At 38.1% G+C, this 10,706-nt stretch overlaps 1 pseudogene; it reads right to left on the bottom strand.

Moving 5' to 3' along the window:
- Nucleotides 1–835: 835 nt before the first annotated feature.
- Nucleotides 836–10,706, bottom strand: LOC134482430 (U6 snRNA-associated Sm-like protein LSm3; annotated as a pseudogene).

The following is a 10,706-nucleotide window of genomic DNA, read 5'->3' as shown; positions in this document are numbered from 1 at the left end:
AACTGGTTTGTAGCCCCTGGCACACAAGAGGACTGTCTTGTGTGTCTGGACTCAGTGGGAGAGGATGCATCTACTCCTGTAGTGATTTGATGCCCCAGGAAAGGGAGAGGCTGGAGGGGGCTGCAGGTGAGGGGGCATAGAGCATCCTCTCAGAGGCAAAGGGTAGTGGGGAAGGGGATAAAGAACTCTGGGAAAGACCAGGAGGGGGAAGCATTTGGAACAGAAATAAATAAAATAATCTAACAAAAGGGGGAGGGTAGAGAAGAAGGGGAAAAATGGGTATAAGGAGGGACAACTAGCCATAAAGGCTATATAGAAAACTGTATATGAAAAACTATATGGAAACTTACTACTTACTCTAAATGCTTCATAAAATAAATACATATATGAAGGGAATCTAAATGGAGTCACCAAATAATAGGAGAGGTATCTTATGCTCAGTAAGACCTCCAATGCCAGGAACGGCTTACATATTGTCAAGTCTTTGGACGAAGGAGCTCAACAGAAAACTCTAATTATCACAGACTATTGCCAAGGCTACTGATGCTCTCCCAAATCAGATGGTAAGGCTCTATTACTGAAGACAACACTGAATTATGCCATCAAACACAGAGAAGTTGATCTGATACCTAAGAAGAAGCTTCACCCATACTGACTAATACTCAGGGTACTAGAAGGTACTCTACACTACCAGAGCAGAAAGTTAGCCACTAATAGCACCCAGCTACAGACCCTGAAATCTGAAACAGCGTCCTGCCTTCCAGACATACTGGGACAATAGTGACAAATATGTTATGAGAGTAACTAACCGTATTCTGATTGGTTTCCCACTCCATTAGATGAAACCATACACGAAACTGCTGAAGGGGCTAAGAACCCGAGACGAGATGTGCCGTGGCACATTATTTCCATTATTCTGTTAAAGGAATAGAGCAGTAGAATGACTCCTGAAGTGACATGTTGCCATCCCCATAGAAGAGTGTGCTTCTAAACCTATATCAGAGAGACTTTTACTGGCAGCAGATGGGAATTAACACAAATATCCAAGATGGGATGATGTGTAGTGGAGGAAAAGCTTCAGAGTACTTGGTCCTAAATGAAACGCCATCCTCAAACTCTCCCCCTCAAGGCAGTCTTACAAAACACTCTAAGAAGATTGTCCAATATTTCCTTTAAAGAATATTTGCTAGTAGACAAGGAAAAGCTAGCCCGTGTTCTCTCAAAAACATCACAGAACAAAATGGACCCAGGCTGGCAGCAGAAATCAGATATGTAGGTGTCCTTGTGCCTTCTGATCTATATCTGCCCTTAGAGATGATCTGAAGACAGCCATAAACAAAAAACTGAATAAAGAAACCTAACTTAACTGAGGAAAAGAAGAATGCATAGAATAGTTGTCTATTCTATAAGAAATAAATGACAAAGGAGAAAAGTTGCATAAAGAAACAAAAGATTAAAACTTATGAGTTCTTACTGAAAAGATTTTAAAAATAAGTTTAAAAGCATAACTAAAGGAAGCAGTTTTATTAGAAATACATTTATCCAACTTGACCCTCTCTGTTCAGGCAAATACTAATTTTTTGTTGCTGTTGCTGAAATCTAGCCTTAAAACAGATGCAGAGACCCACAACCAAACATTATGCAGAAAAATATTCTAATGTGGGGAGGGGAGTCCATCCCTTCTCTCAGAGCTCAGAGAATCCCACAACAGAAGAGGTGAAAAGATTTAAGAGTCAGAAGAAATGGAGGATGCCAGAACAAGGCCTTCTAAATCAACTGAGCAAGACACATATGAGCTCACAGAGACTGAAGCTGCAGACAAAGGGCCTGAATGGGTTTCAACCAGGTCCTCTGTGTATATACTATAACTACTAGCTTAGTATTTTTAAGGGACTCCTGACCAGAAGTGGGTCTTTGACTCTTGTGCCTGCTCCTCAGACTCTTCTGCTGTTGGGTTGTCGTGTCCAACAATGATCCAATTGTTTTCACTTCATCTTATATTTTATTTTGTCGTTTAGTTGTTATCTCTTAGTACCCTGTTCTTTTCTAATGAGCAACAGAAAGGAAGTGGATCTGAAGGGGAAGGGAGGTGGGAAGGAACTGGGAGAAGAGGGAAGAGAAACTACAATCAAGATATATTGCATGATTAAAGACTATTTTGGATAAAAGAAAAGTGGGAGGTGGCCATAAATTGGAGTCGAAGAAATAGCTAAGCAGTTAAGAATAAATGCTGGTTCTGTAGAGAATCTGAGTTTTGTTCTCATCAGCTGTGATGAGCAACTTACAAGTGTTTGTGACTCCTGCTCCAAAGGAGCCAACACCATCTGCACTCACAAGTACACATATGCACATATACACATATATACATAGAATTTTAGAATAAAATAAATCCAAAGATGTGGCTATAAACTAACACAATACAAATTTCATTATTTTCTAGTTCTCTGCCTTAGAAATCTAGCATGGATCTCACTGAACAAAAAATTCATGGTACCAACAGGCAGCTTTCCTTCCAGTAATTTCTGGAGAAGAAATTTGCTCAATGTACAACTGATGTATGAATTTCTTTGTGGCCATCTCTGTTTTCTTCCATAGTAACAACTGAAAGCCATGCTATTGTCTAGCACCCCTTGATTCTTGACTCCTTCTATTTTCAAAGTCAACAACTGTGGGAATATGTTAAAGCTCTCTTACACTGCATGTTTCTGGTCATGTAATCAAGATGGTCTTAGGATGATCTCACTAATTCAAGATTTTTAGCCTTGGTCACATCTGCAAAGTCTCTTTTGTCCTGTAATCTAATACATTCACAGGTCCACAGAATAAAGACATTAACATGGGAATCATCCATTGTCTACCATGAACTCCAACACAGACTTTGAAAATCAGAGAACTAACCAAAGCAATGGTAGCAAGTTGAATAACAGAAATAGAATCATCCCTAAAAGACTAATATGTGTGGATGGTTCCATAGACCCATTCAGTCAGACATTCAAAGACCAGTTAGGTGCATTTGGTCCTCCTAAAGAGGACCAAGGTTCTGTTTCTAGCACTTGCATCAACTGGCTCACGACCCACATCTCCAGTCCTACGGGATCCACTGACCTCTGCCTCTGAGGGCTCCTGTATGCACATGCTGCACATAAACTCATGAAGACGTGCACATACACATACGTTTCAATTTTTTAATTAATACAGTAGAGCCTTCACAATTCAATCACCTCTAAATACTGCTACAGTGGAGACATACAGGTATTTTAATAGCATTCCAGAGACACACGATAAATAGAAAGACCATATTTTAAAAATCTAGAGATACTTTGTTTGGAATAGCCAAACAAATCAGCAACTATAAAGCAACTATAAAGTAATTCATTAGGTAAGAAAGATATGGAATTTATTTTAAAATGTCACTCATTATAAAATAAACTATCAACAAAAAAGTAAAGTACTAAGCTTGTATGAGGTACATTTCAAAATAAAAATAGAACAAATGGGAAAACAAACATTATCTCAGATAACTGAAATATAAATGATTCTCCAAAAGTATAAACAAATAAAAGTGTTTTTCTGGATATAGGCATAAATTTTCATAAAAATAAATAAAATTACCTAGCAGGTCATTTATTTATTTTAGCATATTTCATTTTATTCCCACCATGACTTGAAACATTTTTTAATTATGAGTTATAATCAAACTAGATTACATGTAGGTAGCCAGACTATTGCATAACATGAAGAGCTACTAGTGTAGAAGAGAAAAGTAGTCAAGTATTTACTACACAATAAAGAATGCCATGTGAGTAAAACCACGCACCAGGAAAAGAATGAAAATATACAAATAAATCCATGTATGTATGGAATTGTAGAATGTTATAGAGGTAACACCTTATATGTATGAAAACGAGATGAACCCCCCTTAATAAGAAGTATTGTAATAATTGTAGTCATTTAGAGAAAGACAAAACTGGAGCCCACACTGCCCACCATGCACTATGATTAAGCCCAATTAAAATTCATAAAGAAAATACTAAGGTACAAAAATAGAAAAATTAAATTCATAGCAGTTATACCACATGGACATCATCAAGACTTCTCAAAAACTCCAGTTCTAGAGACAAGAAGTGCTAATATCTTAAGTACAGAAACAATCGTAAAAAGTGGAGGAAAACACACTATACATCTATTATTAAGAGCTAATCTCACAGATACACAAAGAGAATGTGAGTTGAGTTTGCTTTACTGTTTAGTGAATGTTTATTGAGCACCTACTGAGTGTAATGCTCTGCACTTGAACCCATGACGGGATGAGACACAACAAGTGTATCTTTACTCAAAGCTCAGAACTCTACACCTTTTCCTAGCCTGGTAGCAGGCACTTTGGCAGTCGAGGGGTAACTGCAATACTAACTTCCTGCACATGTTTTTCATTTCACTATTTGCCTTCTTGAAGATCTCAGTCCACAAAATAATCCTCGAAAACGACTATAAAAATCCTTTGATATCCCAAGATAAGAAAAATATTCCTAGTCATCATAATAGTTATTTGAGATCTTTTAAATTGCAGTTACTTGAGATATTTTGTTGCTCTATAAGGTCCTAATTTTAAAGGTAAATTTTAGTACTATCTTTTGTTTGCAGCCATTAAAGTAGTCAATTCTGTATTTATTTAACCCTGATTTTAATTTGAAATATCTAATATGACAGTAATTACATTGTACTCATTCTGTATTTGGCTGTGCATTTTCCTTCCCTCCTATTTCTAAGTACAGCCATTTAAAAGGCTAAGCTTGCTGCCTTCCATTATTTCTTACTCAAACGTACAGAGTTCAAGTTTAATATTTTGTTTAATAATTTTTGTTTAAACAAGAATATTTATTTGCATTGGTAGCAAAGTTCTTATGGGTTTTTTCCAGCCTAATGTGTTTTTCTTGTTGTCATAAAGCAAAGAAAAAGGGCAGTGTATGTTTCCCATCTGACAAGAGAACTAGGTAGAACCCACTTTTGTATTATTTACACAATAATGATCAAGGCCCAGGGCATTTCCTGAGGATTAATGGCTGACTGGCAGATTGACTGAAGGCCATTAACTTCAGGCAGTCATTAATTTTCTTAGAAAAGCTGGTTGAAGTCATTATTTCTATTATAAGATCAATAGCACACTTCCTTGGACACCAAAACCAACAAAAAATATAAGAAAGAAAAGAAAAGAAAAAACTGTTTTCAGGAATTGTTCTTAAGTACATTCAACCTTTATGTTTTGTTTTAAGAGAAACATCAATAAAATTTCAAACAACTTAAAAATACATTGTTGTTCCTCTCACAGATATCAATGTCACGAACACTGCTTGTTCTCTGTGCTTAGAGTCAAGCTAAAAATAAAGTCAATTTCTCTGTCTGCCCTCCTTTGCTTCCCCTCCTCCTCCCTCTAATCCTCTTGACCTCCTTCTCTCTTTTTCCCCTTTCTCCCCCTTCCTCTCTCCACTCTAGGTGTGAATCTGAAAAGGCATCTTATGGTGCGTCACACCTTATACGGAAAATTAGAGACCTGTCATTTTATAGTGCTTTTGTTGGGCATTTGCTGAGAAATTACCATTGGGGTTATTCTTTTTAGGCTTAAGTAGAAGAAAAGAGAGAGAGATGGAAGGAGGGAAAGAGGAAGGGAGAGGGAAAGGAGGGAGAGGAGGGGAGAGTAAAGGAGGGGAGGAGAGAAATGATAGAGGAAAGAATGAAAGATTTTGTACTAGATAATGGGAAGAGAGTTGTACTTAAATAATATGAACTTCAGAGGTGTTTAAATGTATTGGAGTAAACTAAAAAGCAATTCTGAGGCAATGTATATAGTCCAAAGGTGGGATGTTCAGACTTTTAACAAACACTGTGGCAATGACAGTTGAAAGGAAGCTGATAAGAGAGCCCAAACATGAGCCAACTACATCAATAGACACACCAAAGTAGATCAGGAAAGCCTATGAGGCCTCAACCACACACCAAGAACAACAGGGAACTGGGAAACCTAGAGTGGGCGAAATAGTAGTCTTCCAGGGAAGAGCACACAATTGGTTAACCAGTACCAAATGATCAACTCTGAAAACATGCACACAGGTATCATTATACAAACCAAGCAGGTTATACAGAGAAATGTATTTGTATATCTGTATGCATGCAATAACAATTCATGAAAATAAAAGACCATGAAATTGAAAAAGAACAAGTAGGGTGTATGGGAGAGTTTGGAGGGAGTAAACCAAAAAAGAGAAAAGTAATTGCATTCTAATCTCCAAAAACAATTTGAAGTGAAAAAACAAACTGTTGAATAGCTGTAGCTTATTTTCAAGACTTTAACTGTCATGTTGGGTAATTTGCTTTAAGATATTTAAAGTACAATAGGACTTTTCTGAATAAGAACTGTCATATGAGACTTAACAATATTAAAGTGCTTTTATTACAGAATGTGTGTATGTTTGTGTGTGTGTGTGTGTGTGTGTGTGTGTGTGTGTGTATAGAAACATTGTGTTTACAATTTGCAGGGACCTGCTCTTTTGCTGCACCATGTGAGTCACAGAAATGGGACTCAAGTCAGAAGACCCTGTCTTAATGTGAAATGCTTCATCATTGATTAATAGGTCCAGCATCTTAGTATAGATCTCTAGATCTTATCTGGTTTGACAAGAAGTTTATGACCATCTATTTCTAAGGCTCCCTTTCCAAATCCTCCTGCCCTTGGAACCATCACTCCACTCCTTTTTTCAGTGCCTCATATAAATCACACAGCATTTGTCTTTCTGTGACTGGCATATTTCACTTAGTGTTGTATCCTCAGGATTCATCCATTCTTTACGATGTTACTAAAGCTTGTCTTTTCCTATTATGTGTAAGACTCATACTAACAAAAGGGAAGTACTACCTCTTTGTAGATTGAATTTGCATTTCCCTCATGACCATATTGACCATTTTTGATAGCTATTTAGCATTTTATGTCTTTTAGAAAAATATTGATTCATGCCCTTAGTCCATTTTTTGGTTGAATTACTAGGTTTATTTACTTTTACTTCAAGTCCTTTACATATGTTATATGATGACAGAATCAGAATATGGCTAGTGCAAGGAACGCATTAGTTGTCCCTTTGCTCTGCTACCTGGGTTGTGAAAAAGCTTTTTCACTTGGTGTAATCCTGCTTGCTTACTTTTCGTTTTGTTTTTTGTGCTTCTGATCCCTAAAATTATTGCCAAGGCCCATGTCATAAGCATCTCCCTTTAGCTATCTAAAGGGTCCGATTTTATTTCCTTATATATGAATGTCTACTTTTTCCAACACCATTTTCTGAAATATTTTTCTTCACTGTATATTCTCTCTGCCCTTTTTACTCAGTTGAATATATGTATGTGTGTGTATATATGGGAAATTATCTCTGATTCTTCATTCTATTCCATTGTTCCACATATCAACCTTTGGGCCAATGCCATGCCTTTTTGATTACTTAATTTTGTTATATAGTTTGAAGAAGTTCAGTACCTCCATCGTCGCTCTTCGTTTTGGGTGTTGGGCTATGCATAGCTTCTATGTTTACTTTATATATTGTCATTTCGTTTACTCTAGTGCTGTAGTGATTGTATTATGACAAAAAATAAATGAATAAATAAAAGATGTCTATGGATAATCAAGAAATAAGTGTGTTGCATGAAGCAAGATTCTAGTCGATATAAATTTGTATAGCTGAGATTTAAAAAAAATAAGAGATTTTCAGAGATAAACTCCATAGATTGTTGGAATTCCTTGAGGATGTAACATCATCAAGAAATCAAATTTGCTTTGTGATAAAATTAAACCTGGCCTGGTATTCTGGCTCTAAGTTTATAGCTTTAGTGATACAACAATGTCTCTTTTTTCTTGAGCATCTGTTTGCTCATCTGGCAAATAGAATAATCATATTTACTCAACAGGATATCATAATACAGAAGATGATACAAGATACTGATGCCTGATAAAAAGCAGCTAGAACAGGTGAATAATTTAAAATGAAGAGAGGGAGTATATTATTAAAACCATCAAGCTACCAATGCAAGTATAAAATTCAAAAGTTTGAGGAAATTTAAGAATTGAAAATATTTTCTTCCTCCTATTCTTCCATAAGTGTCTCCAAGCTCTGTCCACTGTTTGGCTGTGGATGTCAGCAACTGTCTGAGTCAGCTGCTGGGTGGAGCCTCTCAGAGGACAACCATGCTAGACTCCTGTCTCCAAGCATAATAGAGTATCATTAATAGTACTGTGCAATTAGTGTTTGCCCATGTGTTAGATCTCAAGTTGGGCCAGTTATTGGTTGGCCATTCTCTCAATCTCTGTTCCATTCCCAACCTTACATTTCTTGTAGACAGGATAAATTTTGAGTCAAAAATTTTGTAGGTGGGTTGATTTCTCTATTACTCCATTGAGGTTTCTGACTGGCTACAGGTGGGTCACAGCTAAGGATTCTTGGGCACCTCCCTTGTCCTGGGTCTCTGTCTCATCCTGGAGATGCCCCCCCATCTCCCTACCTCCATCAGTTGCAGATTTCCATTCATTCTCATGGCCATCTGGCCATCCCTCCTGTCCTTCCCCACATCTGATCCTGAGCCCATAGCCTATTGACCTCTCCACCCAGTTCCTTCCCTCCTTCTTAAGTGAGATTCAAGCATTCTCACTGGTGCCTTCCTTCTTGTTTAGAGAGAAGGATTGTGGGAAAGGGTGACAGGGAGTGGGCAGTGAGCAGGATGTAAAGTCAATAAGTAAAAAAATAATAATAAATAAAAATAAAGCTTAAAAAAGAGAAAAAAGAAAAGTTTTTTCTTTTATTAGATATTTTCTTTATTTACATTTCAAATGTTATCCCCTTTCCTGATTTCTCCTCCAGAAACCCCCTATCTGACCCTCCCTCCCCCTGCTTCTATGAGGGTGCTCCCCTATCCACCTACCCACTGCTTCCTCGCTCCTCCCCACCCTGGCATTCCCCTACACTGAGACATTGAGGCTTCACAGGACCAAGGGCCTCTCCTCCCATTGATGCCTGAAAAGGCCATCCTCTGCTACTTGTGCTGCTAGTGCCATGGGTCTCTCCATGTATACTCTTTCTTTAGTGTTTTGGTCCCTGGGAGCTCTGGGGGGGCATAAGGGAGTCTGCCTATGGTTAATATTGTTGTTCTTCCTATGGAATTGCAAACCCTTCAACTCCCTCAGTCCTTTCTCTAACTCCTCTATTGGGGACCCCATTCTCAATCCAATGGTTGGCTGTGAGCATCTGCCTCTATATTTGTCAAGCTCTGGCAGAGCCTCTCAAGTGACAGTTATATCAGTCTCCTGTCAGCATGCAGTTCTTGGCATCCATGATAGTGACTGGGTTTTATGACTATATGTGAGGTGGATCCCCAGGTGGAGCAGTCTCTGGATGGCCTTTCCTTCAGTCTCTGCTCCAAACTTTGTCCCCATATTTCCTCCTGTGAGTATTTTGTTCCCCCTTCAAGAAAGGACTGAAGCATCCACATTTTGGTCTTCCTTCTTCTTGAGCTTCATGTGGTCTGTAAATTGTATCTTGAGTATTCCTAGCTTTTAGGCTAATATCCACTTATTGGTGAATGCATACCATGTGTGTTCCTTTGTGACTGGGTTACCTCACTCAGACTGATATTTCCTAGTTCCATACATTTACCTGCAAATTTTAAGAAGTCATGGAATTTAATAGCTGAGTAGTACTCCATTGTGTACCACATTTTCTGTATCCATTCCTCTGTTGAAGGACATTTGGGTTCTTTCTAGCTTCTGGCTATTATAAATAAGGCTGCAATAAAGTGAAGAGGGTTTTTTTTATTTTAACAGTTTTTATTTGGATTCATCTCTATAAATTACATGTCATAACTAAAGCAAATTTATGAGTCATAAATAAATTTCAAGCTAACTTTCCTGGTAAACTTCATTTCCTCACAACTGCTGCTAAAATGCCCATGTAAGCTAGAGAGCACTGGATCTCCAAGAGATAGACTTACAGATGGTGTGAGATGCCTGATGTGGTTGCTGAGTACCAAACCCAGATCCTCCGTAAGAGCATTTGCTCACCTTTACCACTGAGCCATCTATCTCTTTTCTAAAAAGAAAATGTCAAATTTAATTTAAAGAAAAATATCCTGAAAATAACTGCAAGAACAACAGGCAAACCAACTTCTGAAAAGAGCAAGGAGGACACACTGACTAGAGGGCTGGAGAAAGGGACAGGTCATTTAGCTGGAGAGCTTGTGAGTTCTTTGAGGGTAAAGGGATCCTCGTGTCATTCCTAAATATCAGAATGCCTGTGAGCTTCTCTCTCTGTGAGTGTCCTGTACATCTCAAGAGGCAAAGTATCCACTTTCCTACACAGGCTCCACTTTTTTTGTCTCACCCAACCCAAAGGAGGGGCAAATAGAACATCATCTCCCTGGATGAAGAGCATGGGGATGTTTCATTTTGTGGATTTATCTATCTCTTCATATGTCTCCTCATCAATTTCTATCATCATCACAGTTTCTTCTGCATCTCCCAGGATCATATTTAAATGCTGATCATAAACATGTAATCTGCCTGAAAGCTCTCGGTCATTTCTCGTTTTCATACAAATTTGCTCCTCCAGGTTGATCGTGAGGAGGTCCAGGCGCTCCTCTGCGGTATTGTTGGTCTGTTGTGGGTCTACATCATCTGCCAT

The sequence above is a fragment of the Rattus norvegicus genome, chromosome 16, assembly GCF_036323735.1.
Source record: "Rattus norvegicus strain BN/NHsdMcwi chromosome 16, GRCr8, whole genome shotgun sequence".
Taxonomy (NCBI): Eukaryota; Metazoa; Chordata; class Mammalia; order Rodentia; family Muridae; genus Rattus; species Rattus norvegicus.
This window is presented reverse-complemented; position numbering and strand designations above follow the sequence as displayed.